This window comes from Siphateles boraxobius, unplaced genomic scaffold (genome assembly GCF_051911475.1).
Source record: "Siphateles boraxobius isolate OS27281-9 unplaced genomic scaffold, OSU_SipBor_1 77, whole genome shotgun sequence".
Taxonomy (NCBI): Eukaryota; Metazoa; Chordata; class Actinopteri; order Cypriniformes; family Leuciscidae; genus Siphateles; species Siphateles boraxobius.
Window position 1 is genome coordinate 177219 of NW_027509205.1, and position 24626 is coordinate 201844.

The 24626-nt window shown below is 38.4% G+C and overlaps 36 non-coding genes and 1 pseudogene across 36 annotated transcripts; all 37 read right to left on the reverse strand.

The window, feature by feature from the left end:
* Window positions 1-6107: 6107 nt before the first annotated feature.
* LOC143727663 (5S ribosomal RNA) lies at window positions 6108-6226 on the reverse strand. Its single transcript, XR_013199654.1, has one exon. It is a non-coding gene; the product is annotated as a 5S ribosomal RNA (ribosomal RNA).
* Window positions 6227-6789: 563 nt separating this feature from the next.
* On the reverse strand, window positions 6790-6908 carry LOC143726324 (5S ribosomal RNA). Its single transcript, XR_013198573.1, has one exon. It is a non-coding gene; the product is annotated as a 5S ribosomal RNA (ribosomal RNA).
* Window positions 6909-7069: 161 nt separating this feature from the next.
* Window positions 7070-7188, reverse strand: LOC143726372 (5S ribosomal RNA). The gene has a single exon (XR_013198621.1). It is a non-coding gene; the product is annotated as a 5S ribosomal RNA (ribosomal RNA).
* Window positions 7189-7557: 369 nt separating this feature from the next.
* Window positions 7558-7676, reverse strand: LOC143727664 (5S ribosomal RNA). Its single transcript, XR_013199655.1, has one exon. It is a non-coding gene; the product is annotated as a 5S ribosomal RNA (ribosomal RNA).
* Window positions 7677-8243: 567 nt separating this feature from the next.
* On the reverse strand, window positions 8244-8362 carry LOC143726328 (5S ribosomal RNA). The gene has a single exon (XR_013198577.1). It is a non-coding gene; the product is annotated as a 5S ribosomal RNA (ribosomal RNA).
* A 362-nt stretch (window positions 8363-8724) lies between these two features.
* On the reverse strand, window positions 8725-8843 carry LOC143727665 (5S ribosomal RNA). Its single transcript, XR_013199656.1, has one exon. It is a non-coding gene; the product is annotated as a 5S ribosomal RNA (ribosomal RNA).
* Window positions 8844-9408: 565 nt separating this feature from the next.
* LOC143727666 (5S ribosomal RNA) lies at window positions 9409-9527 on the reverse strand. The gene has a single exon (XR_013199657.1). It is a non-coding gene; the product is annotated as a 5S ribosomal RNA (ribosomal RNA).
* Window positions 9528-9688: 161 nt separating this feature from the next.
* LOC143726338 (5S ribosomal RNA) lies at window positions 9689-9807 on the reverse strand. The gene has a single exon (XR_013198587.1). It is a non-coding gene; the product is annotated as a 5S ribosomal RNA (ribosomal RNA).
* A 162-nt stretch (window positions 9808-9969) lies between these two features.
* LOC143726292 (5S ribosomal RNA) lies at window positions 9970-10088 on the reverse strand. Its single transcript, XR_013198543.1, has one exon. It is a non-coding gene; the product is annotated as a 5S ribosomal RNA (ribosomal RNA).
* A 162-nt stretch (window positions 10089-10250) lies between these two features.
* On the reverse strand, window positions 10251-10369 carry LOC143727667 (5S ribosomal RNA). The gene has a single exon (XR_013199658.1). It is a non-coding gene; the product is annotated as a 5S ribosomal RNA (ribosomal RNA).
* A 164-nt stretch (window positions 10370-10533) lies between these two features.
* Window positions 10534-10652, reverse strand: LOC143727668 (5S ribosomal RNA). Its single transcript, XR_013199659.1, has one exon. It is a non-coding gene; the product is annotated as a 5S ribosomal RNA (ribosomal RNA).
* A 365-nt stretch (window positions 10653-11017) lies between these two features.
* Window positions 11018-11136, reverse strand: LOC143726426 (5S ribosomal RNA). Its single transcript, XR_013198674.1, has one exon. It is a non-coding gene; the product is annotated as a 5S ribosomal RNA (ribosomal RNA).
* Window positions 11137-11505: 369 nt separating this feature from the next.
* Window positions 11506-11614, reverse strand: LOC143726456 (5S ribosomal RNA; annotated as a pseudogene).
* Window positions 11615-11976: 362 nt separating this feature from the next.
* LOC143727669 (5S ribosomal RNA) lies at window positions 11977-12095 on the reverse strand. The gene has a single exon (XR_013199660.1). It is a non-coding gene; the product is annotated as a 5S ribosomal RNA (ribosomal RNA).
* A 565-nt stretch (window positions 12096-12660) lies between these two features.
* On the reverse strand, window positions 12661-12779 carry LOC143727670 (5S ribosomal RNA). Its single transcript, XR_013199661.1, has one exon. It is a non-coding gene; the product is annotated as a 5S ribosomal RNA (ribosomal RNA).
* A 565-nt stretch (window positions 12780-13344) lies between these two features.
* On the reverse strand, window positions 13345-13463 carry LOC143727671 (5S ribosomal RNA). Its single transcript, XR_013199662.1, has one exon. It is a non-coding gene; the product is annotated as a 5S ribosomal RNA (ribosomal RNA).
* A 363-nt stretch (window positions 13464-13826) lies between these two features.
* Window positions 13827-13945, reverse strand: LOC143727673 (5S ribosomal RNA). The gene has a single exon (XR_013199664.1). It is a non-coding gene; the product is annotated as a 5S ribosomal RNA (ribosomal RNA).
* A 363-nt stretch (window positions 13946-14308) lies between these two features.
* LOC143727674 (5S ribosomal RNA) lies at window positions 14309-14427 on the reverse strand. The gene has a single exon (XR_013199665.1). It is a non-coding gene; the product is annotated as a 5S ribosomal RNA (ribosomal RNA).
* Window positions 14428-14993: 566 nt separating this feature from the next.
* Window positions 14994-15112, reverse strand: LOC143727675 (5S ribosomal RNA). The gene has a single exon (XR_013199666.1). It is a non-coding gene; the product is annotated as a 5S ribosomal RNA (ribosomal RNA).
* Window positions 15113-15280: 168 nt separating this feature from the next.
* Window positions 15281-15399, reverse strand: LOC143727676 (5S ribosomal RNA). Its single transcript, XR_013199667.1, has one exon. It is a non-coding gene; the product is annotated as a 5S ribosomal RNA (ribosomal RNA).
* Window positions 15400-15964: 565 nt separating this feature from the next.
* On the reverse strand, window positions 15965-16083 carry LOC143727677 (5S ribosomal RNA). The gene has a single exon (XR_013199668.1). It is a non-coding gene; the product is annotated as a 5S ribosomal RNA (ribosomal RNA).
* A 363-nt stretch (window positions 16084-16446) lies between these two features.
* On the reverse strand, window positions 16447-16565 carry LOC143727680 (5S ribosomal RNA). The gene has a single exon (XR_013199670.1). It is a non-coding gene; the product is annotated as a 5S ribosomal RNA (ribosomal RNA).
* A 566-nt stretch (window positions 16566-17131) lies between these two features.
* On the reverse strand, window positions 17132-17250 carry LOC143727681 (5S ribosomal RNA). The gene has a single exon (XR_013199671.1). It is a non-coding gene; the product is annotated as a 5S ribosomal RNA (ribosomal RNA).
* Window positions 17251-17418: 168 nt separating this feature from the next.
* Window positions 17419-17537, reverse strand: LOC143727682 (5S ribosomal RNA). The gene has a single exon (XR_013199672.1). It is a non-coding gene; the product is annotated as a 5S ribosomal RNA (ribosomal RNA).
* Window positions 17538-18102: 565 nt separating this feature from the next.
* LOC143727683 (5S ribosomal RNA) lies at window positions 18103-18221 on the reverse strand. Its single transcript, XR_013199673.1, has one exon. It is a non-coding gene; the product is annotated as a 5S ribosomal RNA (ribosomal RNA).
* A 368-nt stretch (window positions 18222-18589) lies between these two features.
* LOC143727684 (5S ribosomal RNA) lies at window positions 18590-18708 on the reverse strand. Its single transcript, XR_013199674.1, has one exon. It is a non-coding gene; the product is annotated as a 5S ribosomal RNA (ribosomal RNA).
* A 367-nt stretch (window positions 18709-19075) lies between these two features.
* LOC143727686 (5S ribosomal RNA) lies at window positions 19076-19194 on the reverse strand. The gene has a single exon (XR_013199676.1). It is a non-coding gene; the product is annotated as a 5S ribosomal RNA (ribosomal RNA).
* Window positions 19195-19760: 566 nt separating this feature from the next.
* LOC143726404 (5S ribosomal RNA) lies at window positions 19761-19879 on the reverse strand. Its single transcript, XR_013198653.1, has one exon. It is a non-coding gene; the product is annotated as a 5S ribosomal RNA (ribosomal RNA).
* A 363-nt stretch (window positions 19880-20242) lies between these two features.
* LOC143727687 (5S ribosomal RNA) lies at window positions 20243-20361 on the reverse strand. Its single transcript, XR_013199677.1, has one exon. It is a non-coding gene; the product is annotated as a 5S ribosomal RNA (ribosomal RNA).
* Window positions 20362-20522: 161 nt separating this feature from the next.
* On the reverse strand, window positions 20523-20641 carry LOC143726374 (5S ribosomal RNA). The gene has a single exon (XR_013198623.1). It is a non-coding gene; the product is annotated as a 5S ribosomal RNA (ribosomal RNA).
* A 367-nt stretch (window positions 20642-21008) lies between these two features.
* On the reverse strand, window positions 21009-21127 carry LOC143727688 (5S ribosomal RNA). Its single transcript, XR_013199678.1, has one exon. It is a non-coding gene; the product is annotated as a 5S ribosomal RNA (ribosomal RNA).
* A 565-nt stretch (window positions 21128-21692) lies between these two features.
* Window positions 21693-21811, reverse strand: LOC143727689 (5S ribosomal RNA). Its single transcript, XR_013199679.1, has one exon. It is a non-coding gene; the product is annotated as a 5S ribosomal RNA (ribosomal RNA).
* Window positions 21812-22377: 566 nt separating this feature from the next.
* LOC143726405 (5S ribosomal RNA) lies at window positions 22378-22496 on the reverse strand. Its single transcript, XR_013198654.1, has one exon. It is a non-coding gene; the product is annotated as a 5S ribosomal RNA (ribosomal RNA).
* A 363-nt stretch (window positions 22497-22859) lies between these two features.
* On the reverse strand, window positions 22860-22978 carry LOC143727690 (5S ribosomal RNA). Its single transcript, XR_013199680.1, has one exon. It is a non-coding gene; the product is annotated as a 5S ribosomal RNA (ribosomal RNA).
* Window positions 22979-23139: 161 nt separating this feature from the next.
* LOC143726375 (5S ribosomal RNA) lies at window positions 23140-23258 on the reverse strand. The gene has a single exon (XR_013198624.1). It is a non-coding gene; the product is annotated as a 5S ribosomal RNA (ribosomal RNA).
* Window positions 23259-23625: 367 nt separating this feature from the next.
* Window positions 23626-23744, reverse strand: LOC143727691 (5S ribosomal RNA). The gene has a single exon (XR_013199681.1). It is a non-coding gene; the product is annotated as a 5S ribosomal RNA (ribosomal RNA).
* Window positions 23745-24309: 565 nt separating this feature from the next.
* On the reverse strand, window positions 24310-24428 carry LOC143727692 (5S ribosomal RNA). The gene has a single exon (XR_013199682.1). It is a non-coding gene; the product is annotated as a 5S ribosomal RNA (ribosomal RNA).
* Between the last annotated feature and the right edge of the window lie 198 nt (window positions 24429-24626).

Below are 24626 nucleotides of genomic sequence, written 5' to 3' on the forward strand. Positions count from 1 at the left end.
TTTTGAAGAAGCTCAGGGACTCTTTTTTTTTTTTCTTAAAAAAGCTTACAACACCTAGTATTCCCATGCGGCCTCCCATCCAAGTACTAACCAGGCCTTATTTAAAAGCTTAGACCATTAGTGAAGAAGACTAAGAAGAACTTTTGAAAAAACTCAAACTCTTTCATGCTTTCTGAAGAATCTCAGAGACTTTTTAAGGCTTTTTGAAGCTCAGGCACTCAGGCACTTTTTTTTTAAAAAGCTTACAGCACCTGGTATTCCCAGGCGGTCTCCCATCCAAGTACTAACCAGGCCCGACCCTGCTTAGCTTCCGAGATCAGACGAGATCGGGCGTGCCTTTTTTGTTTTTTTTTTTTTTGTTTTTTTTTTATTAAAAATTCTTAAAACAATACAGAACAAAGTGCACAAATACAGACAATTCTCATTAAAAACAACTTGATCTCAGAAATATTTGTTACAGTTTTCCCCAACCAGATCTTAAATTCTTTGCCTCCTTTATATGTCTAGTTCTATTTTATATTTCTTAAATATATTTCCCACTTCATTTGTGTACATTTTAAAAAACACTTCTTCTTTTCCCTCCAATCTCCAATAGTTATAGAGTGTTAACATATAGTCTTTCACCATATTTTTATATAGAATCCACACATCTATCGCAACATCTCTAATTTTAACTATATTCCTTCTTTTCCAAATAGCCTTTCTTGCAAGCATAAATAAAAGATTTATAACCTCTTTGTTTTTACACTTCTCCTCCATTCCTAACATCAAAATTCTTTGCCAATCTCCCTCTTCTGTTTTTTCCCTTAGCTCATTTATCATATTCTTTACCATTTTTAAAAAGGCACTTAATTTTTCACACAGTAAAAACAAATGCAGCAAACCTTCATCTTGTTTTTTACACACCTTACACAATGCATTTAGCTCTTTTTTCATTAAACACAGTCTCATTTCTGAATAAATAACATTATGCCTAATAAAATAATCCAAGCTTTCCAATTCTGTGCTTATTAAAACCCCTCTCATATTTTTCCATATTTCTTTCTCACTCAAACCATTAAAATGTCTCAACCACATCTCATTTGAATTCGGCTTTTTAAAAGCCTCTTCCATAAAAACATGATAAAACATTTTCATATTCCCCAATTTTAACTCCATTCTTTTACCCTGATTTATAAAAAAACATTTCAATTCTCCCTTCTTTCTTCTCTCCCCACTCTGTATTTTATTCAGCCACTCATTAGGTATTGCATTTTTCATCTCTTCATATTGTTTCTTTACACAACTTATATCATACTCTTCCTTTGCCTCCTCTAACTCATCAATGATCACTTGCATTGGTAAAAATCCGTCCCTTATTTCATACAATATATCTCTTACTCTTGAAATTCCAACCGCCCACCATTTTTTAAAAAACATTTCCTTCCCATTATTCACAATATTTTTATTAAAAAACAATGGTTGGTTTAAAATCTCTTCTCTCTCCGCTGGCTTAAAATCCACCTTAGAGAGGAAAAAACCCCAAGCTTTTAAAACTTCCTTATAAAATTCTGGTACTCCTTTAAACATCCACTCCTTCATTTTCATCCATAAAACACTATCCCCCAATTTCACCTCCCCACATTTGTTCAAAAAATATTTCATTGTTTCTTTCCATTCCCCCTTTTCCTCTTCATCTATATATTTTTTCACCACTTTGATCCTCATACTTTTCTTCTTTAGTTCTACATCAGCTAACCCCATCCCTCCTTTATCTGTCTGTCCAATCAAAGTGTTATATGCAACTCTTGGGGGTTTTTTCTCCCAAACGAATTCTGTCACGCATCTTTTCAGTCTCATTTCCACCCATCTTGGTGTTGCACTAACAGTTAAAATATACCACATTTTAGATAACATTAATGCATTTACCACTAAAATTTTCCCTTTCAAACTTAACATCCTTCCCCTCCAAAAAATTAATCTCCTCTCCATTTCTCCCACCATCATTTCAAACATTCTTTCTCTTGCCCCCTTCTCATCTTTCCCTAAAGTCACCCCCAAAATTTTTGTTTCTTTTACTTCCTCAAAATGTACAACCCCAACCAAATTTGGTACCCTTCCAAACCTCATGTACACTGTCTTTTCTTCATTCACTCTTGCTCCTGTTCCTTTTCCATATCTCTCTACTTTTCTCATTACTTCCTTCACACTTTCTAAATCTTTTAAAAACAACGTTGTGTCATCTGCATACTGAAATATCCTTTTTTCTTCTTTGCCTTCTTCTATTCTAATACCTTTTATACATTCATCTTTTTTAATCATTAATCCTATAGGTTCTGCTACCAAAGTATACAGCTGTGCAGAAAGTGGACATCCTTGTCTAATAGACCTGGTTATTCTAAAAGGTTCAGTTAAAAACCCATTACACTTTACTCTTGTCATTACATTTTTATATAAAATCTTTATCCAATCATTAAAATTTTTCCCAAACCCAAAATGTTCTAAAATTGAAAATAAAAACCCATGTTCTACCCTATCAAAAGCCTTTTCAAAATCTAAATTAACAACATATCCATCCTCCTGTGTTTCATTTAAATAACTTATTATGTCTCTTATACCACCTGTAATATCTGCAATATCTCTCCCTCTCACCCCATACGCTTGGTTAGTCATTATAACTGTTGGTAAAACATTTTTAAGTCTGTTTGCAAGAACCTTAGCTAGTATTTTCAAATCTGTATTTAACATTGTTATTGGCCTAAAATTATTTAAAATATTTTTACTTCCTTTCCTTTTATAAATCAATTTCATCAATCCCATACTCATCCTCTGGTCAATTTCCCCTTTCTTAAAAATCTCCTGATATACTTCTTGTAAAATTTCACTTATTCTCTCTTTAAAAACTTTATAGAATTCATTTACTATCCCATCCGTGCCTGGGCTTTTCCTTCCTTTTAAACTATTTATAGCTTGTATAATTTCCTCTTTGCTAATTTCTTTTTCACATTCTTCCTTATCCTCTTTACTTACTTTAGCCGTAACACACTCTAGTAATAGGTTTTTCTCTTTTTCATCTATTCCTTTTGTTCCAAAAAGTTCTCCATAATACTCTTTTACTTCTTTTAAAATCCCTTTTATGTCCTTCACTATTTCTCCTTTTTTATTTTGTAATTCTTTTATCATTTCCGCTTTTCTTCTGTTTTTTTCTAAACCAAAGAAAAATTTTGTACATTTCTCTCCTTCAATTGTATATTTTGCCTTACTTCTTAATATTGCTCCTTTACACTTTTCTTCCTCAAATTTCCTTAGCTCTTCTTCCCACCGTATTATCTGTTCTATCTGTACTTTACTTTTATTTGTCTCGTCTCTTAGCTTTGCCCTTATTTTTACCTCTTTTGCTTTTTTGACCCTCTGTACCAGTTTACTGTAATTCATAGAATATTTCTTTATTTCATATTTTACATTTTGCCACCACAATCTTTTATCTTCAAAGTACATTCCATCCTCTTTCTCTTTTTCTAATATTCCTTCAATTCCTATTCTGTAACTTTCATTTGCCAGTATTCTTGAATTTAAAATCCACACACCAGGCCCTTTTTTTTCTCTACTAAAATCAATTTTCCATAAAAGCATCTTATGATCACTCAAGCTGGTATCCTTATAACAAATTTCCTCCAGAAAACATTCCATTTCCCTTACACTCAAAATAAAATCTATTCTTGTCTGACACATGAAATTCCCTACTAATTGTCTTCTGGAAAAGTCTCTTTTTCTTTCATTTTCATCTCTCCAGACATCAATCAAATTTCTCTCCTCCATCATCTCTTTTAACACTTTCCTTCCCACATCTGTTTTAAAAACCATCCCATCCGCCATGTCAATTTTACTAAAAACTGTATTAAAATCCCCAACTAAAATTAAATTATTCCATTTCTTTGTTAAAATCCTAATTCCCTCAAAAAATTCCCTTTTTTCTCCCTCATGCGTAGGTGCATGCAAGTTAATTATCACAAATTCATTATCACCTTGTGTAATTTTAATCCCATTACATTTGCCTTTTTTGTCATTATATACTTCACATGAATTAATTTCAACATTTTCTCTTATTAAAATTGCTACCCCTCTTCCCAACCTTCCATCACCATTATTATAAAATATTTGCCCTTTCCATCTATTTTTCACATCCTCTATCATTTCTTCTTTCCAGTTTGTTTCTTGTAAAATTATCACATCTTGTTTTTTACATAGTTCATTTAACATTTCAAATTTCCTTTTACCGATTAAACCTCTTGCATTCCAACATACCAAATTTAAAACCATACTGTACAAAAATAAATAATTAAAAACGTTCATTCTTGATTATCTTCTCCGTCTTCCCTTCTCAACCCCTCAACCGTATTATCTAATTGTTTAAGTCTTTTTCTTTTTGCCAGTTCTAAATTAGGTGTTACCTTCTGTTGTTTTCTTCGTGGCATTATTCCCAGTTCTCTGTCATTTTGTGCCTCCGTTTGGTTCTTCTTTCCTTCATCTCGTGCCAGTTTTACTTCATTCAGTTCTTCTCCCCTTGATATTGTTTCTTCTGTTGATTCATCTTCCTCCATTCTTTCCTCTTGATCTCCTACTTCCTGTTGCTCCTCATTTTCTTGTTCTTTACTAGTCCCTTGTTTCTCTCCTCCTGTTGTCTCATATTGTTCTTCCTTTTTGTTTGTTTCTTGAGTTTCTGTAGTATCGTTATGCATCTGCCCGTTCACTTGTTGCTCCTCCTCTTCCTCGTTGTTCTGCATCCAGCATTCACATTTGTTTAGTGTTTTAAAACAGTCTGGGCACTTCACTGCATTGCATTCCCGTGCAAAGTGGCCATGCTCCTCACATTTGCGACACTTGAAATCTGGACAGTCTTTCAGGATATGCTCCGGGCTCATACACAACCGGCAGGTTTTAACCTGCTTATTGTGTATCACCCGAAAATGCTGAGTTCCCTCTGCTGTCTCAAACCGCGTACTGTATGGAAGTGACGCAACCTCTCTTGGGAATTTTGCCTTAATGAACCTTGTGCCATCTTCAATGCCCGTGCCTGGATAGTATCTCCTCTTTACAGTTGAGACGGGGATAACTCCCCACCCCTCCAGTTTTGTTATGATTTCCTCGTCCTCCAGATAAACGGGTAGATGCATAAACGATACTACATACTCCCTGTCTTCCAACTTCTTCACTTCACACATTTGTCCATTAATCTCCAGTCCGTTTAACAGTTCATCACATAAATCCTCATTTTCCATTGTTACCTCATATTGTTTCTGTTGTTTTGGGCGCACTGCCAAAATTCCTTCCACACCGATTTTCTTTGTTATTGCTTTGATGATATTCTCTCCATTGCCATCTCTTGTTTCACTCACATCAATAGTTATTGTTGCCTCCTTCTTGTATAGTCTTTTGGTGTTGCTTATGATCTTTTCTCGTTGTCTTAATTCAGTCCTTTGTTCTTTTGCCATTTCAGTTTCTGCCGCCATTTCCGTGTTGATGCCGAGTAGTCTGTCCGTATCACTCATTCTAACGAAAAAAACAAAACAAAAACCACTCCCCAGGCAGCACGCAGCTGCTGGTTTGTGGTTTAAAACAAAAAAACAAAACTATACTACAAAAAAACTAACACAAACTTTTAAACAAAAAAACCATAAAACAAACAAAAAATCAGAGAACCTCTTGGTTTTGCAGACACACCACTTCCTGGTTGCTCAACAGTGCCCCAAGGTGGTATGGCCGTAAGCGAAAACTGCTGCCAAAATTGGGCTATTTAAAAGGTTAGACCATTAGTGAAGAAAACTAAGAACAACTTTTGAAAAAACTCAAACTCTTTCATGCTTTCTGAAGAATCTCAGAGACTTTTTAAGGCTTTTTGAAGAAGCTCAGGGACTCTTTTTTTTTTCTTAAAAAAGCTTACAACACCTAGTATTCCCATGCGGCCTCCCATCCAAGTACTAACCAGGCCTTATTTAAAAGCTTAGACCATTAGTGAAGAAAACTAAGAACAACTTTTGAAAAAACTCAAACTCTTTCATGCTTTCTGAAGAATCTCAGAGACTTTTTAAGGCTTTTTGAAGCTCAGGCACTCTTTTTTTTTTTTAAAAAGCTTACAGCACCTGGTATTCCCAGGCGGTCTCCCATCCAAGTACTAACCAGGCCCGACCCTGCTTAGCTTCCGAGATCAGACGAGATCGGGCGTGCCCAAGGTGGTATGGCCGTAAGCGAAAACTGCTGCCAAAATTGGGCTATTTAAAAGGTTAGACCATTAGTGAAGAAAACTAAGAACAACTTTTGAAAAAACTCAAACTCTTTCATGCTTTCTGAAGAATCTCAGAGACTTTTTAAGGGTTTTTGAAGAAGCTCAGGGACTCTTTTTTTTTTTTCTTAAAAAAGCTTACAACACCTAGTATTCCCATGCGGCCTCCCATCCAAGTACTAACCAGGCCTTATTTAAAAGCTTAGACCATTAGTGAAGAAGACTAAGAAGAACTTTTGAAAAAACTCAAACTCTTTCATGCTTTCTGAAGAATCTCAGAGACTTTTTAAGGCTTTTTGAAGAAGCTCAGGGACTCTTTTTTTTTTTCTTAAAAAAGCTTACAACACCTAGTATTCCCATGCGGTCTCCCATCCAAGTACTAACCAGGCCTTATTTAAAAGCTTAGACCATAAGTGAAGAAGACTAAGAAGAACTTTTGAAAAAACTCAAACTCTTTCATGCTTTCTGAAGAATCTCAGAGACTTTTTAAGGCTTTTTGAAGCTCAGGCACTCTTTTTTTTTTTTTTAAAAGCTTACAGCACCTGGTATTCCCAGGCGGTCTCCCATCCAAGTACTAAGCAGGCCCGACCCTGCTTAGCTTCCGAGATCAGACGAGATCGGGCGTGCCCAAGGTGGTATGGCCGTAAGCGAAAACTGCTGCCAAAATTGGGCTATTTAAAAGGTTAGACCATTAGTGAAGAAACTAAGAACAACTTTTGAAAAAACTCAAACTCTTTCATGCTTTCTGAAGAATCTCAGAGACTTTTTAAGGCTTTTTGAAGCTCAGGCACTCTTTTTTTTTTTTTTAAAAGCTTACAGCACCTTGTATTCCCAGGCGGTCTCCCATCCAAGTACTAACCAGGCCCGACCCTGCTTAGCTTCCGAGATCAGACGAGATCGGGCGTGCCCAAGGTGGTATGGCCGTAAGCGAAAACTGCTGCCAAAATTGGGCTATTTAAAAGGTTAGACCATTAGTGAAGAAAACTAAGAACAACTTTTGAAAAAACTCAAACTCTTTCATGCTTTCTGAAGAATCTCAGAGACTTTTTAAGGGTTTTTGAAGAAGCTCAGGGACTCTTTTTTTTTTTCTTAAAAAAGCTTACAACACCTAGTATTCCCATGCGGCCTCCCATCCAAGTACTAACCAGGCCTTATTTAAAAGCTTAGACCATTAGTGAAGAAGACTAAGAAGAACTTTTGAAAAAACTCAAACTCTTTCATGCTTTCTGAAGAATCTCAGAGACTTTTTAAGGCTTTTTGAAGCTCAGGCACTCTTTTTTTTTTTTTTTTTTTTTTAAAGCTTACAGCACCTGGTATTCCCAGGCGGTCTCCCATCCAAGTACTAACCAGGCCCGACCCTGCTTAGCTTCCGAGATCAGACGAGATCGGGCGTGCCCAAGGTGGTATGGCCGTAAGCGAAAACTGCTGCCAAAATTGGGCTATTTAAAAGGTTAGACCATTAGTGAAGAAAACTAAGAACAACTTTTGAAAAAACTCAAACTCTTTCATGCTTTCTGAAGAATCTCAGAGACTTTTTAAGGCTTTTTGAAGAAGCTCAGGGACTCTTTTTTTTTTTCTTAAAAAAGCTTACAACACCTAGTATTCCCATGCGGCCTCCCATCCAAGTACTAACCAGGCCTTATTTAAAAGCTTAGACCATTAGTGAAGAAGACTAAGAAGAACTTTTGAAAAAACTCAAACTCTTTCATGCTTTCTGAAGAATCTCAGAGACTTTTTAAGGCTTTTTGAAGAAGCTCAGGGACTCTTTTTTTTTTTTCTTAAAAAAGCTTACAACACCTAGTATTCCCATGCGGCCTCCCATCCAAGTACTAACCAGGCCTTATTTAAAAGCTTAGACCATTAGTGAAGAAGACTAAGAAGAACTTTTGAAAAAACTCAAACTCTTTCATGCTTTCTGAAGAATCTCAGAGACTTTTTAAGGCTTTTTGAAGAAGCTCAGGCACTCTTTTTTTTTTTTTTTTAAAGCTTACAGCACCTGGTATTCCCAGGCGGTCTCCCATCCAAGTACTAACCAGGCCCGACCCTGCTTAGCTTCCGAGATCAGACGAGATCGGGCTTGCCCAAGGTGGTATGGCCGTAAGCGAAAACTGCTGCCAAAATTGGGCTATTTAAAAGGTTAGACCATTAGTGAAGAAAACTAAGAACAACTTTTGAAAAAACTCAAACTCTTTCATGCTTTCTGAAGAATCTCAGAGACTTTTTAAGGCTTTTTGAAGAAGCTCAGGGACTCTTTTTTTTTTTTCTTAAAAAAGCTTACAACACCTAGTATTCCCATGCGGCCTCCCATCCAAGTACTAACCAGGCCTTATTTAAAAGCTTAGACCATTAGTGAAGAAAACTAAGAACAACTTTTGAAAAAACTCAAACTCTTTCATGCTTTCTGAAGAATCTCAGAGACTTTTTAAGGCTTTTTGAAGCTCAGGCACTCTTTTTTTTTTTTTAAAAGCTTACAGCACCTGGTATTCCCAGGCGGTCTCCCATCCAAGTACTAACCAGGCCCGACCCTGCTTAGCTTCCGAGATCAGACGAGATCGGGCGTGCCCAAGGTGGTATGGCCGTAAGCGAAAACTGCTGCCAAAATTGGGCTATTTAAAAGGTTAGACCATTAGTGAAGAAAACTAAGAACAACTTTTGAAAAAACTCAAACTCTTTCATGCTTTCTGAAGAATCTCAGAGACTTTTTAAGGGTTTTTGAAGAAGCTCAGGGACTCTTTTTTTTTTTTCTTAAAAAAGCTTACAACACCTAGTATTCCCATGCGGCCTCCCATCCAAGTACTAACCAGGCCTTATTTAAAAGCTTAGACCATTAGTGAAGAAGACTAAGAAGAACTTTTGAAAAAACTCAAACTCTTTCATGCTTTCTGAAGAATCTCAGAGACTTTTTAAGGCTTTTTGAAGAAGCTCAGGGACTCTTTTTTTTTTTTCTTAAAAAAGCTTACAACACCTAGTATTCCCATGCGGTCTCCCATCCAAGTACTAACCAGGCCTTATTTAAAAGCTTAGACCATAAGTGAAGAAGACTAAGAAGAACTTTTGAAAAAACTCAAACTCTTTCATGCTTTCTGAAGAATCTCAGAGACTTTTTAAGGCTTTTTGAAGCTCAGGCACTCTTTTTTTTTTTTTTTAAAAGCTTACAGCACCTGGTATTCCCAGGCGGTCTCCCATCCAAGTACTAACCAGGCCCGACCCTGCTTAGCTTCCGAGATCAGACGAGATCGGGCGTGCCCAAGGTGGTATGGCCGTAAGCGAAAACTGCTGCCAAAATTGGGCTATTTAAAAGGTTAGACCATTAGTGAAGAAACTAAGAACAACTTTTGAAAAAACTCAAACTCTTTCATGCTTTCTGAAGAATCTCAGAGACTTTTTAAGGCTTTTTGAAGCTCAGGCACTCTTTTTTTTTTTTTTAAAAGCTTACAGCATCTGGTATTCCCAGGCGGTCTCCCATCCAAGTACTAACCAGGCCCGACCCTGCTTAGCTTCCGAGATCAGACGAGATCGGGCGTGCCCAAGGTGGTATGGCCGTAAGCGAATACTGCTGCCAAAATTGGGCTATTTAAAAGGTTAGACCATTAGTGAAGAAAACTAAGAACAACTTTTGAAAAAACTCAAACTCTTTCATGCTTTCTGAAGAATCTCAGAGACTTTTTAAGGCTTTTTGAAGCTCAGGCACTCTTTTTTTTTTTTTTAAAAGCTTACAGCACCTAGTATTCCCAGGCGGTCTCCCATCCAAGTACTAACCAGGCCCGACCCTGCTTAGCTTCCGAGATCAGACGAGATCGGGCGTGCCCAAGGTGGTATGGCCGTAAGCGAATACTGCTGCCAAAATTGGGCTATTTAAAAGGTTAGACCATTAGTGAAGAAAACTAAGAACAACTTTTGAAAAAACTCAAACTCTTTCATGCTTTCTGAAGAATCTCAGAGACTTTTTAAGGCTTTTTGAAGCTCAGGCACTCTTTTTTTTTTTTTTAAAAGCTTACAGCACCTGGTATTCCCAGGCGGTCTCCCATCCAAGTACTAACCAGGCCCGACCCTGCTTAGCTTCCGAGATCAGACGAGATCGGGCGTGCCCAAGGTGGTATGGCCGTAAGCGAATACTGCTGCCAAAATTGGGCTATTTAAAAGGTTAGACCATTAGTGAAGAAAACTAAGAACAACTTTTGAAAAAACTCAAACTCTTTCATGCTTTCTGAAGAATCTCAGAGACTTTTTAAGGCTTTTTGAAGCTCAGGCACTCAGGCACTTTTTTTTTAAAAAGCTTACAGCACCTGGTATTCCCAGGCGGTCTCCCATCCAAGTACTAACCAGGCCCGACCCTGCTTAGCTTCCGAGATCAGACGAGATCGGGCGTGCCCAAGGTGGTATGGCCGTAAGCGAAAACTGCTGCCAAAATTGGGCTATTTAAAAGGTTAGACCATTAGTGAAGAAAACTAAGAACAACTTTTGAAAAAACTCAAACTCTTTCATGCTTTCTGAAGAATCTCAGAGACTTTTTAAGGCTTTTTGAAGAAGCTCAGGGACTCTTTTTTTTTTTTCTTAAAAAAGCTTACAACACCTAGTATTCCCATGCGGCCTCCCATCCAAGTACTAACCAGGCCTTATTTAAAAGCTTAGACCATTAGTGAAGAAAACTAAGAACAACTTTTGAAAAAACTCAAACTCTTTCATGCTTTCTGAAGAATCTCAGAGACTTTTTAAGGCTTTTTGAAGCTCAGGCACTCTTTTTTTTTTTTTAAAAAAAGCTTACAGCACCTTGTATTCCCAGGCGGTCTCCCATCCAAGTACTAAGCAGGCCCGACCCTGCTTAGCTTCCGAGATCAGACGAGATCGGGCGTGCCCAAGGTGGTATGGCCGTAAGCGAAAACTGCTGCCAAAATTGGGCTATTTAAAAGGTTAGACCATTAGTGAAGAAAACTAAGAACAACTTTTGAAAAAACTCAAACTCTTTCATGCTTTCTGAAGAATCTCAGAGACTTTTTAAGGGTTTTTGAAGAAGCTCAGGGACTCTTTTTTTTTTTTCTTAAAAAAGCTTACAACACCTAGTATTCCCATGCGGCCTCCCATCCAAGTACTAACCAGGCCTTATTTAAAAGCTTAGACCATTAGTGAAGAAGACTAAGAAGAACTTTTGAAAAAACTCAAACTCTTTCATGCTTTCTGAAGAATCTCAGAGACTTTTTAAGGCTTTTTGAAGCTCAGGCACTCTTTTTTTTTTTTTTTTTTTTTAAAGCTTACAGCACCTTGTATTCCCAGGCGGTCTCCCATCCAAGTACTAACCAGGCCCGACCCTGCTTAGCTTCCGAGATCGGGCGTGCCCAAGGTGGTATGGCCGTAAGCGAAAACTGCTGCCAAAATTGGGCTATTTAAAAGGTTAGACCATTAGTGAAGAAAACTAAGAACAACTTTTGAAAAAACTCAAACTCTTTCATGCTTTCTGAAGAATCTCAGAGACTTTTTAAGGCTTTTTGAAGAAGCTCAGGGACTCTTTTTTTTTTTTCTTAAAAAAGCTTACAACACCTAGTATTCCCATGCGGCCTCCCATCCAAGTACTAACCAGGCCTTATTTAAAAGCTTAGACCATTAGTGAAGAAAACTAAGAACAACTTTTGAAAAAACTCAAACTCTTTCATGCTTTCTGAAGAATCTCAGAGACTTTTTAAGGCTTTTTGAAGCTCAGGCACTCTTTTTTTTTTTTTAAAAGCTTACAGCACCTGGTATTCCCAGGCGGTCTCCCATCCAAGTACTAACCAGGCCCGACCCTGCTTAGCTTCCGAGATCAGACGAGATCGGGCGTGCCCAAGGTGGTATGGCCGTAAGCGAAAACTGCTGCCAAAATTGGGCTATTTAAAAGGTTAGACCATTAGTGAAGAAAACTAAGAACAACTTTTGAAAAAACTCAAACTCTTTCATGCTTTCTGAAGAATCTCAGAGACTTTTTAAGGGTTTTTGAAGAAGCTCAGGGACTCTTTTTTTTTTTTCTTAAAAAAGCTTACAACACCTAGTATTCCCATGCGGCCTCCCATCCAAGTACTAACCAGGCCTTATTTAAAAGCTTAGACCATTAGTGAAGAAGACTAAGAAGAACTTTTGAAAAAACTCAAACTCTTTCATGCTTTCTGAAGAATCTCAGAGACTTTTTAAGGCTTTTTGAAGAAGCTCAGGGACTCTTTTTTTTTTTTCTTAAAAAAGCTTACAACACCTAGTATTCCCATGCGGTCTCCCATCCAAGTACTAACCAGGCCTTATTTAAAAGCTTAGACCATAAGTGAAGAAGACTAAGAAGAACTTTTGAAAAAACTCAAACTCTTTCATGCTTTCTGAAGAATCTCAGAGACTTTTTAAGGCTTTTTGAAGCTCAGGCACTCTTTTTTTTTTTAAAAAAAAGCTTACAGCACCTGGTATTCCCAGGCGGTCTCCCATCCAAGTACTAACCAGGCCCGACCCTGCTTAGCTTCCGAGATCAGACGAGATCGGGCGTGCCCAAGGTGGTATGGCCGTAAGCGAAAACTGCTGCCAAAATTGGGCTATTTAAAAGGTTAGACCATTAGTGAAGAAAACTAAGAACAACTTTTGAAAAAACTCAAACTCTTTCATGCTTTCTGAAGAATCTCAGAGACTTTTTAAGGGTTTTTGAAGAAGCTCAGGGACTCTTTTTTTTTTTCTTAAAAAAGCTTACAACACCTAGTATTCCCATGCGGCCTCCCATCCAAGTACTAACCAGGCCTTATTTAAAAGCTTAGACCATTAGTGAAGAAGACTAAGAAGAACTTTTGAAAAAACTCAAACTCTTTCATGCTTTCTGAAGAATCTCAGAGACTTTTTAAGGCTTTTTGAAGAAGCTCAGGGACTCTTTTTTTTTTTTCTTAAAAAAGCTTACAACACCTAGTATTCCCATGCGGCCTCCCATCCAAGTACTAACCAGGCCTTATTTAAAAGCTTAGACCATTAGTGAAGAAGACTAAGAAGAACTTTTGAAAAAACTCAAACTCTTTCATGCTTTCTGAAGAATCTCAGAGACTTTTTAAGGCTTTTTGAAGCTCAGGCACTCAGGCACTTTTTTTTAAAAAAGCTTACAGCACCTGGTATTCCCAGGCGGTCTCCCATCCAAGTACTAACCAGGCCCGACCCTGCTTAGCTTCCGAGATCAGACGAGATCGGGCGTGCCCAAGGTGGTATGGCCGTAAGCGAAAACTGCTGCCAAAATTGGGCTATTTAAAAGGTTAGACCATTAGTGAAGAAAACTAAGAACAACTTTTGAAAAAACTCAAACTCTTTCATGCTTTCTGAAGAATCTCAGAGACTTTTTAAGGCTTTTTGAAGAAGCTCAGGGACTCTTTTTTTTTTTTTCTTAAAAAAGCTTACAACACCTAGTATTCCCATGCGGCCTCCCATCCAAGTACTAACCAGGCCTTATTTAAAAGCTTAGACCATTAGTGAAGAAAACTAAGAACAACTTTTGAAAAAACTCAAACTCTTTCATGCTTTCTGAAGAATCTCAGAGACTTTTTAAGGCTTTTTGAAGCTCAGGCACTCTTTTTTTTTTTTTAAAAGCTTACAGCACCTGGTATTCCCAGGCGGTCTCCCATCCAAGTACTAACCAGGCCCGACCCTGCTTAGCTTCCGAGATCAGACGAGATCGGGCGTGCCCAAGGTGGTATGGCCGTAAGCGAAAACTGCTGCCAAAATTGGGCTATTTAAAAGGTTAGACCATTAGTGAAGAAAACTAAGAACAACTTTTGAAAAAACTCAAACTCTTTCATGCTTTCTGAAGAATCTCAGAGACTTTTTAAGGCTTTTTGAAGAAGCTCAGGGACTCTTTTTTTTTTTTTCTTAAAAAAGCTTACAACACCTAGTATTCCCATGCGGCCTCCCATCCAAGTACTAACCAGGCCTTATTTAAAAGCTTAGACCATTAGTGAAGAAAACTAAGAACAACTTTTGAAAAAACTCAAACTCTTTCATGCTTTCTGAAGAATCTCAGAGACTTTTTAAGGCTTTTTGAAGCTCAGGCACTCTTTTTTTTTTTTTAAAAGCTTACAGCACCTGGTATTCCCAGGCGGTCTCCCATCCAAGTACTAACCAGGCCCGACCCTGCTTAGCTTCCGAGATCAGACGAGATCGGGCGTGCCCAAGGTGGTATGGCCGTAAGCGAAAACTGCTGCCAAAATTGGGCTATTTAAAAGGTTAGACCATTAGTGAAGAAAACTAAGAACAACTTTTGAAAAAACTCAAACTCTTTCATGCTTTCTGAAGAATCTCAGAGACTTTTTAAGGGTTTTTGAAGAAGCTCAGGGACTCTTTTTTTTTTTTCTTAAAAAAGCTTACAACACCTAGTATTCCCATGCGGCCTCCCATCCAAGTACTAACCAGGCCTTATTTAAAAGCTTAGACCATTAGTGAAGAAGACTAAGAAGAACTTTTGAAAAAACTCAAACTCTTTCATGCTTTCTGAAGAATCTCAGAGACTTTTTAAGGCTTTTTGAAGAAGCTCAGGGACTCTTTTTTTTTTTTCTTAAAAAAGCTTACAACACCTAGTATTCCCATGCGGTCTCCCATCCAAGTACTAACCAGGCCTTATTTAAAAGCTTAGACCATAAGTGAAGAAGACTAAGAAGAACTTTTGAAAAAACTCAAACTCTTTCATGCTTTCTGAAGAATCTCAGAGACTTTTTAAGGCTTTTTGAAGCTCAGGCACTCTTTTTTTTTTTTAAAAAAAAGCTTACAGCACCTGGTATTCCCAGGCGGTCTCCCATCCAAGTACTAACCAGGCCCGACCCTGCTTAGCTTCCGAGATCAGACGAGATCGGGCGTGCCCAAGGTGGTATGGCCGTAAGCGAAAACTGCTGCCAAAATTGGGCTATTTAAAAGGTTAGACCATTAGTGAAGAAAACTAAGAACAACTTTTGAAAAAACTCAAACTCTTTCATGCTTTCTGAAGAATCTCAGAGACTTTTTAAGGCTTTTTGAAGCTCAGGCACTCTTTTTTTTTTTTTTTTTTTTTAAAGCTTACAGCACCTGGTATTCCCAGGCGGTCTCCCATCCAAGTACTAACCAGGCCCGACCCTGCTTAGCTTCCGAGATCAGACGAGATCGGGCGTGCCCAAGGTGGTATGGCCGTAAGCGAAAACTGCTGCCAAAATTGGGCTATTTAAAAGGTTAGACCATTAGTGAAGAAAACTAAGAACAACTTTTGAAAAAACTCAAACTCTTTCATGCTTTCTGAAGAATCTCAGAGACTTTTTAAGGCTTTTTGAAGAAGCTCAGGGACTCTTTTTTTTTTTCTTAAAAAAGCTTACAACACCTAGTATTCCCATGCGGCCTCCCATCCAAGTACTAACCAGGCCTTATTTAAAAGCTTAGACCATTAGTGAAGAAGACTAAGAAGAACTTTTGAAAAAACTCAAACTCTTTCATGCTTTCTGAAGAATCTCAGAGACTTTTTAAGGCTTTTTGAAGAAGCTCAGGGACTCTTTTTTTTTTTTCTTAAAAAAGCTTACAACACCTAGTATTCCCATGCGGCCTCCCATCCAAGTACTAACCAGGCCTTATTTAAAAGCTTAGACCATTAGTGAAGAAGACTAAGAAGAACTTTTGAAAAAACTCAAACTCTTTCATGCTTTCTGAAGAATCTCAGAGACTTTTTAAGGCTTTTTGAAGCTCAGGCACTCAGGCACTTTTTTTTAAAAAAGCTTACAGCACCTGGTATTCCCAGGCGGTCTCCCATCCAAGTACTAACCAGGCCCGACCCTGCTTAGCTTCCGAGATCAGACGAGATCGGGCGTGCCCAAGGTGGTATGGCCGTAAGCGAAAACTGCTGCCAAAATTGGGCTATTTAAAAGGTTAGACCATTAGTGAAGAAAACTAAGAACAACTTTTGAAAAAACTCAAACTCTTTCATGCTTTCTGAAGAATCTCAGAGACTTTTTAAGGGTTTTTGAAGAAGCTCAGGGACTCTTTTTTTTTTTTTCTTAAAAAAGCTTACAACACCTAGTATTCCCATGCGGCCTCCCATCCAAGTACTAACCAGGCCTTATTTAAAAGCTTAGACCATTAGTGAAGAAAACTAAGAACAACTTTTGAAAAAACTCAAACTCTTTCATGCTTTCTGAAGAATCTCAGAGACTTTTTAAGGCTTTTTGAAGCTCAGGCACTCTTTTTTTTTTTTTAAAAGCTTACAGCACCTGGTATTCCCAGGCGGTCTCCCATCCAAGTACTAACCAGGCCCGACCCTGCTTAGCTTCCGAGATCAGACGAGATCGGGCGTGCCCAAGGTGGTATGGCCGTAAGCGAAAACTGCTGCCAAAATTGGACTATTTAAAAGGTTAGACCATTAGTGAAGAAAACTAAGAACAACTTTTGAAAAAACTCAAACTCTTTCATGCTTTCTGAAGAATCTCAGAGACTTTTTAAGGGTTTTTGAAGAAGCTCAGGGACTCTTTTTTTTTTTTCTTAAAAAAGCTTACAACACCTAGTATTCCCATGCGGCCTCCCATCCAAGTACTAACCAGGCCTTATTTAAAAGCTTAGACCATTAGTGAAGAAGACTAAGAAGAACTTTTGAAAAAACTCAAACTCTTTCATGCTTTCTGAAGAATCTCAGAGACTTTTTAAGGCTTTTTGAAGAAGCTCAGGGACTCTTTTTTTTTTTTCTTAAAAAAGCTTACAACACCTAGTATTCCCATGCGGTCTCCCATCCAAGTACTAACCAGGCCTTATTTAAAAGCTTAGACCATAAGTGAAGAAGACTAAGAAGAACTTTTGAAAAAACTCAAACTCTTTCATGCTTTCTGAAGAATCTCAGAGACTTTTTAAGGCTTTTTGAAGCTCAGGCACTCTTTTTTTTTTTTAAAAAAAAGCTTACAGCACCTGGTATTCCCAGGCGGTCTCCCATCCAAGTACTAACCAGGCCCGACCCTGCTTAGCTTCCGAGATCAGACGAGATCGGGCGTGCCCAAGGTGGTATGGCCGTAAGCGAAAACTGCTGCCAAAATTGGGCTATTTAAAAGGTTAGACCATTAGTGAAGAAAACTAAGAACAACTTTTGAAAAAACTCAAACTCTTTCATGCTTTCTGAAGAATCTCAGAGACTTCTTAAGGCTTTTTGAAGCTCAGGCACTCTTTTTTTTTTTTTTTTTTTTTAAAGCTTACAGCACCTGGTATTCCCAGGCGGTCTCCCATCCAAGTACTAACCAGGCCCGACCCTGCTTAGCTTCCGAGATCAGACGAGATCGGGCGTGCCCAAGGTGGTATGGCCGTAAGCGAAAACTGCTGCCAAAATTGGGCTATTTAAAAGGTTAGACCATTAGTGAAGAAAACTAAGAACAACTTTTGAAAAAACTCAAACTCTTTCATGCTTTCTGAAGAATCTCAGAGACTTTTTAAGGCTTTTTGAAGAAGCTCAGGGACTCTTTTTTTTTTTCTTAAAAAAGCTTACAACACCTAGTATTCCCATGCGGCCTCCCATCCAAGTACTAACCAGGCCTTATTTAAAAGCTTAGACCATTAGTGAAGAAGACTAAGAAGAACTTTTGAAAAAACTCAAACTCTTTCATGCTTTCTGAAGAATCTCAGAGACTTTTTAAGGCTTTTTGAAGAAGCTCAGGGACTCTTTTTTTTTTTTCTTAAAAAAGCTTACAACACCTAGTATTCCCATGCGGCCTCCCATCCAAGTACTAACCAGGCCTTATTTAAAAGCTTAGACCATTAGTGAAGAAGACTAAGAAGAACTTTTGAAAAAACTCAAACTCTTTCATGCTTTCTGAAGAATCTCAGAGACTTTTTAAGGCTTTTTGAAGCTCAGGCACTCAGGCACTTTTTTTTAAAAAAGCTTACAGCACCTGGTATTCCCAGGCGGTCTCCCATCCAAGTACTAACCAGGCCCGACCCTGCTTAGCTTCCGAGATCAGACGAGATCGGGCGTGCCCAAGGTGGTATGGCCGTAAGCGAAAACTGCTGCCAAAATTGGGCTATTTAAAAGGTTAGACCATTAGTGAAGAAAACTAAGAACAACTTTTGAAAAAACTCAAACTCTTTCATGCTTTCTGAAGAATCTCAGAGACTTTTTAAGGGTTTTTGAAGAAGCTCAGGGACTCTTTTTTTTTTTCTTAAAAAAGCTTACAACACCTAGTATTCCCATGCGGCCTCCCATCCAAGTACTAACCAGGCCTTATTTAAAAGCTTAGACCATTAGTGAAGAAGACTAAGAAGAACTTTTGAAAAAACTCAAACTCTTTCATGCTTTCTGAAGAATCTCAGAGACTTTTTAAGGCTTTTTGAAGCTCAGGCACTCTTTTTTTTTTTTTTTTTTTTTAAAGCTTACAGCACCTGGTATTCCCAGGCGGTCTCCCATCCAAGTACTAACCAGGCCCGACCCTGCTTAGCTTCCGAGATCAGACGAGATCGGGCGTGCCCAAGGTGGTATGGCCGTAAGCGAAAACTGCTGCCAAAATTGGGCTATTTAAAAGGTTAGACCATTAGTGAAGAAAACTAAGAACAACTTTTGAAAAAACTCAAACTCTTTCATGCTTTCTGAAGAATCTCAGAGACTTTTTAAGGGTTTTTGAAGAAGCTCAGGGACTCTTTTTTTTTTCTTAAAAAAGCTTACAACACCTAGTATTCCCATGCGGCCTCCCATCCAAGTACTAACCAGGCCTTATTTAAAAGCTTAGACCATTAGTGAAGAAGACTAAGAAGAACTTTTGAAAAAACTCAAACTCTTTCATGCTTTCTGAAGAATCTCAGAGACTTTTTAAGGCTTTTTGAAGCTCAGGCACTCTTTTTTTTTTTTTTTTTTTTTAAAGCTTACAGCACCTGGTATTCCCAGGCGGTCTCCCATCCAAGTACTAACCAGGCCCGACCCTGCTTAGCTTCCGAGATCAGACGAGATCGGGCGTGCCCAAGGTGGTATGGCCGTAAGCGAAAACTGCTGCCAAAATTGGGCTATTTAAAAGGTTAGACCATTAGTGAAGAAAACTAAGAACAACTTTTGAAAAAACTCAAACTCTTTCATGCTTTCTGAAGAATCTCAGAGACTTTTTAAGGCTTTTTGAAGAAGCTCAGGGACTCTTTTTTTTTTTCTTAAAAAAGCTTACAACACCTAGTATTCCCATGCGGCCTCCCATCCAAGTACTAACCAGGCCTTATTTAAAAGCTTAGACCATTAGTGAAGAAGACTAAGAAGAACTTTTGAAAAAACTCAAACTCTTTCATGCTTTCTGAAGAATCTCAGAGACTTTTTAAGGCTTTTTGAAGAAGCTCAGGGACTCTTTTTTTTTTTTCTTAAAAAAGCTTACAACACCTAGTATTCCCATGCGGCCTCCCATCCAAGTACTAACCAGGCCTTATTTAAAAGCTTAGACCATTAGTGAAGAAGACTAAGAAGAACTTTTGAAAAAACTCAAACTCTTTCATGCTTTCTGAAGAATCTCAGAGACTTTTTAAGGCTTTTTGAAGAAGCTCAGGCACTCTTTTTTTTTTTTTTTAAAGCTTACAGCACCTGGTATTCCCAGGCGGTCTCCCATCCAAGTACTAACCAGGCCCGACCCTGCTTAGCTTCCGAGATCAGACGAGATCAGGCTTGCCCAAGGTGGTATGGCCGTAAGCGAAAACTGCTGCCAAAATTGGGCTATTTAAAAGGTTAGACCATTAGTGAAGAAAACTAAGAACAACTTTTGAAAAAACTCAAACTCTTTCATGCTTTCTGAAGAATCTCAGAGACTTTTTAAGGCTTTTTGAAGAAGCTCAGGGACTCTTTTTTTTTTTTCTTAAAAAAGCTTACAACACCTAGTATTCCCATGCGGCCTCCCATCCAAGTACTAACCAGGCCTTATTTAAAAGCTTAGACCATTAGTGAAGAAAACTAAGAACAACTTTTGAAAAAACTCAAACTCTTTCATGCTTTCTGAAGAATCTCAGAGACTTTTTAAGGCTTTTTGAAGCTCAGGCACTCTTTTTTTTTTTTTTAAAAGCTTACAGCACCTGGTATTCCCAGGCGGTCTCCCATCCAAGTACTAACCAGGCCCGACCCTGCTTAGCTTCCGAGATCAGACGAGATCGGGCGTGCCCAAGGTGGTATGGCCGTAAGCGAAAACTGCTGCCAAAATTGGGCTATTTAAAAGGTTAGACCATTAGTGAAGAAACTAAGAACAACTTTTGAAAAAACTCAAACTCTTTCATGCTTTCTGAAGAATCTCAGAGACTTTTTAAGGCTTTTTGAAGCTCAGGCACTCTTTTTTTTTTTTTTAAAAGCTTACAGCACCTTGTATTCCCAGGCGGTCTCCCATCCAAGTACTAACCAGGCCCGACCCTGCTTAGCTTCCGAGATCAGACGAGATCGGGCGTGCCCAAGGTGGTATGGCCGTAAGCGAAAACTGCTGCCAAAATTGGGCTATTTAAAAGGTTAGACCATTAGTGAAGAAAACTAAGAACAACTTTTGAAAAAACTCAAACTCTTTCATGCTTTCTGAAGAATCTCAGAGACTTTTTAAGGGTTTTTGAAGAAGCTCAGGGACTCTTTTTTTTTTTCTTAAAAAAGCTTACAACACCTAGTATTCCCATGCGGCCTCCCATCCAAGTACTAACCAGGCCTTATTTAAAAGCTTAGACCATTAGTGAAGAAGACTAAGAAGAACTTTTGAAAAAACTCAAACTCTTTCATGCTTTCTGAAGAATCTCAGAGACTTTTTAAGGCTTTTTGAAGCTCAGGCACTCTTTTTTTTTTTTTTTTTTTTAAAGCTTACAGCACCTGGTATTCCCAGGCGGTCTCCCATCCAAGTACTAACCAGGCCCGACCCTGCTTAGCTTCCGAGATCAGACGAGATCGGGCGTGCCCAAGGTGGTATGGCCGTAAGCGAAAACTGCTGCCAAAATTGGGCTATTTAAAAGGTTAGACCATTGGTGAAGAAAACTAAGAACAACTTTTGAAAAAACTCAAACTCTTTCATGCTTTCTGAAGAATCTCAGAGACTTTTTAAGGCTTTTTGAAGAAGCTCAGGGACTCTTTTTTTTTTTCTTAAAAAAGCTTACAACACCTAGTATTCCCATGCGGCCTCCCATCCAAGTACTAACCAGGCCTTATTTAAAAGCTTAGACCATTAGTGAAGAAGACTAAGAAGAACTTTTGAAAAAACTCAAACTCTTTCATGCTTTCTGAAGAATCTCAGAGACTTTTTAAGGCTTTTTGAAGAAGCTCAGGGACTCTTTTTTTTTTTTCTTAAAAAAGCTTACAACACCTAGTATTCCCATGCGGCCTCCCATCCAAGTACTAACCAGGCCTTATTTAAAAGCTTAGACCATTAGTGAAGAAGACTAAGAAGAACTTTTGAAAAAACTCAAACTCTTTCATGCTTTCTGAAGAATCTCAGAGACTTTTTAAGGCTTTTTGAAGCTCAGGCACTCAGGCACTTTTTTTTTAAAAAGCTTACAGCACCTGGTATTCCCAGGCGGTCTCCCATCCAAGTACTAACCAGGCCCGACCCTGCTTAGCTTCCGAGATCAGACGAGATCGGGCGTGCCCAAGGTGGTATGGCCGTAAGCGAAAACTGCTGCCAAAATTGGGCTATTTAAAAGGTTAGACCATTAGTGAAGAAAACTAAGAACAACTTTTGAAAAAACTCAAACTCTTTCATGCTTTCTGAAGAATCTCAGAGACTTTTTAAGGCTTTTTGAAGAAGCTCAGGGACTCTTTTTTTTTTTCTTAAAAAAGCTTACAACACCTAGTATTCCCATGCGGCCTCCCATCCAAGTACTAACCAGGCCTTATTTAAAAGCTTAGACCATTAGTGAAGAAGACTAAGAAGAACTTTTGAAAAAACTCAAACTCTTTCATGCTTTCTGAAGAATCTCAGAGACTTTTTAAGGCTTTTTGAAGAAGCTCAGGGACTCTTTTTTTTTTTTCTTAAAAAAGCTTACAACACCTAGTATTCCCATGCGGCCTCCCATCCAAGTACTAACCAGGCCTTATTTAAAAGCTTAGACCATTAGTGAAGAAGACTAAGAAGAACTTTTGAAAAAACTCAAACTCTTTCATGCTTTCTGAAGAATCTCAGAGACTTTTTAAGGCTTTTTGAAGAAGCTCAGGCACTCTTTTTTTTTTTTTTTAAAGCTTACAGCACCTGGTATTCCCAGGCGGTCTCCCATCCAAGTACTAACCAGGCCCGACCCTGCTTAGCTTCCGAGATCAGACGAGATCAGGCTTGCCCAAGGTGGTATGGCCGTAAGCGAAAACTGCTGCCAAAATTGGGCTATTTAAAAGGTTAGACCATTAGTGAAGAAAACTAAGAACAACTTTTGAAAAAACTCAAACTCTTTCATGCTTTCTGAAGAATCTCAGAGACTTTTTAAGGCTTTTTGAAGAAGCTCAGGGACTCTTTTTTTTTTTTCTTAAAAAAGCTTACAACACCTAGTATTCCCATGCGGCCTCCCATCCAAGTACTAACCAGGCCTTATTTAAAAGCTTAGACCATTAGTGAAGAAAACTAAGAACAACTTTTGAAAAAACTCAAACTCTTTCATGCTTTCTGAAGAATCTCAGAGACTTTTTAAGGCTTTTTGAAGCTCAGGCACTCTTTTTTTTTTTTTTAAAAGCTTACAGCACCTGGTATTCCCAGGCGGTCTCCCATCCAAGTACTAACCAGGCCCGACCCTGCTTAGCTTCCGAGATCAGACGAGATCGGGCGTGCCCAAGGTGGTATGGCCGTAAGCGAAAACTGCTGCCAAAATTGGGCTATTTAAAAGGTTAGACCATTAGTGAAGAAACTAAGAACAACTTTTGAAAAAACTCAAACTCTTTCATGCTTTCTGAAGAATCTCAGAGACTTTTTAAGGCTTTTTGAAGCTCAGGCACTCTTTTTTTTTTTTTTAAAAGCTTACAGCACCTTGTATTCCCAGGCGGTCTCCCATCCAAGTACTAACCAGGCCCGACCCTGCTTAGCTTCCGAGATCAGACGAGATCGGGCGTGCCCAAGGTGGTATGGCCGTAAGCGAAAACTGCTGCCAAAATTGGGCTATTTAAAAGGTTAGACCATTAGTGAAGAAAACTAAGAACAACTTTTGAAAAAACTCAAACTCTTTCATGCTTTCTGAAGAATCTCAGAGACTTTTTAAGGGTTTTTGAAGAAGCTCAGGGACTCTTTTTTTTTTTCTTAAAAAAGCTTACAACACCTAGTATTCCCATGCGGCCTCCCATCCAAGTACTAACCAGGCCTTATTTAAAAGCTTAGACCATTAGTGAAGAAGACTAAGAAGAACTTTTGAAAAAACTCAAACTCTTTCATGCTTTCTGAAGAATCTCAGAGACTTTTTAAGGCTTTTTGAAGCTCAGGCACTCTTTTTTTTTTTTTTTTTTTTAAAGCTTACAGCACCTGGTATTCCCAGGCGGTCTCCCATCCAAGTACTAACCAGGCCCGACCCTGCTTAGCTTCCGAGATCAGACGAGATCGGGCGTGCCCAAGGTGGTATGGCCGTAAGCGAAAACTGCTGCCAAAATTGGGCTATTTAAAAGGTTAGACCATTGGTGAAGAAAACTAAGAACAACTTTTGAAAAAACTCAAACTCTTTCATGCTTTCTGAAGAATCTCAGAGACTTTTTAAGGCTTTTTGAAGAAGCTCAGGGACTCTTTTTTTTTTTCTTAAAAAAGCTTACAACACCTAGTATTCCCATGCGGCCTCCCATCCAAGTACTAACCAGGCCTTATTTAAAAGCTTAGACCATTAGTGAAGAAGACTAAGAAGAACTTTTGAAAAAACTCAAACTCTTTCATGCTTTCTGAAGAATCTCAGAGACTTTTTAAGGCTTTTTGAAGAAGCTCAGGGACTCTTTTTTTTTTTTCTTAAAAAAGCTTACAACACCTAGTATTCCCATGCGGCCTCCCATCCAAGTACTAACCAGGCCTTATTTAAAAGCTTAGACCATTAGTGAAGAAGACTAAGAAGAACTTTTGAAAAAACTCAAACTCTTTCATGCTTTCTGAAGAATCTCAGAGACTTTTTAAGGCTTTTTGAAGCTCAGGCACTCAGGCACTTTTTTTTTAAAAAGCTTACAGCACCTGGTATTCCCAGGCGGTCTCCCATCCAAGTACTAACCAGGCCCGACCCTGCTTAGCTTCCGAGATCAGACGAGATCGGGCGTGCCCAAGGTGGTATGGCCGTAAGCGAAAACTGCTGCCAAAATTGGGCTATTTAAAAGGTTAGACCATTAGTGAAGAAAACTAAGAACAACTTTTGAAAAAACTCAAACTCTTTCATGCTTTCTGAAGAATCTCAGAGACTTTTTAAGGGTTTTTGAAGAAGCTCAGGGACTCTTTTTTTTTTCTTAAAAAAGCTTACAACACCTAGTATTCCCATGCGGCCT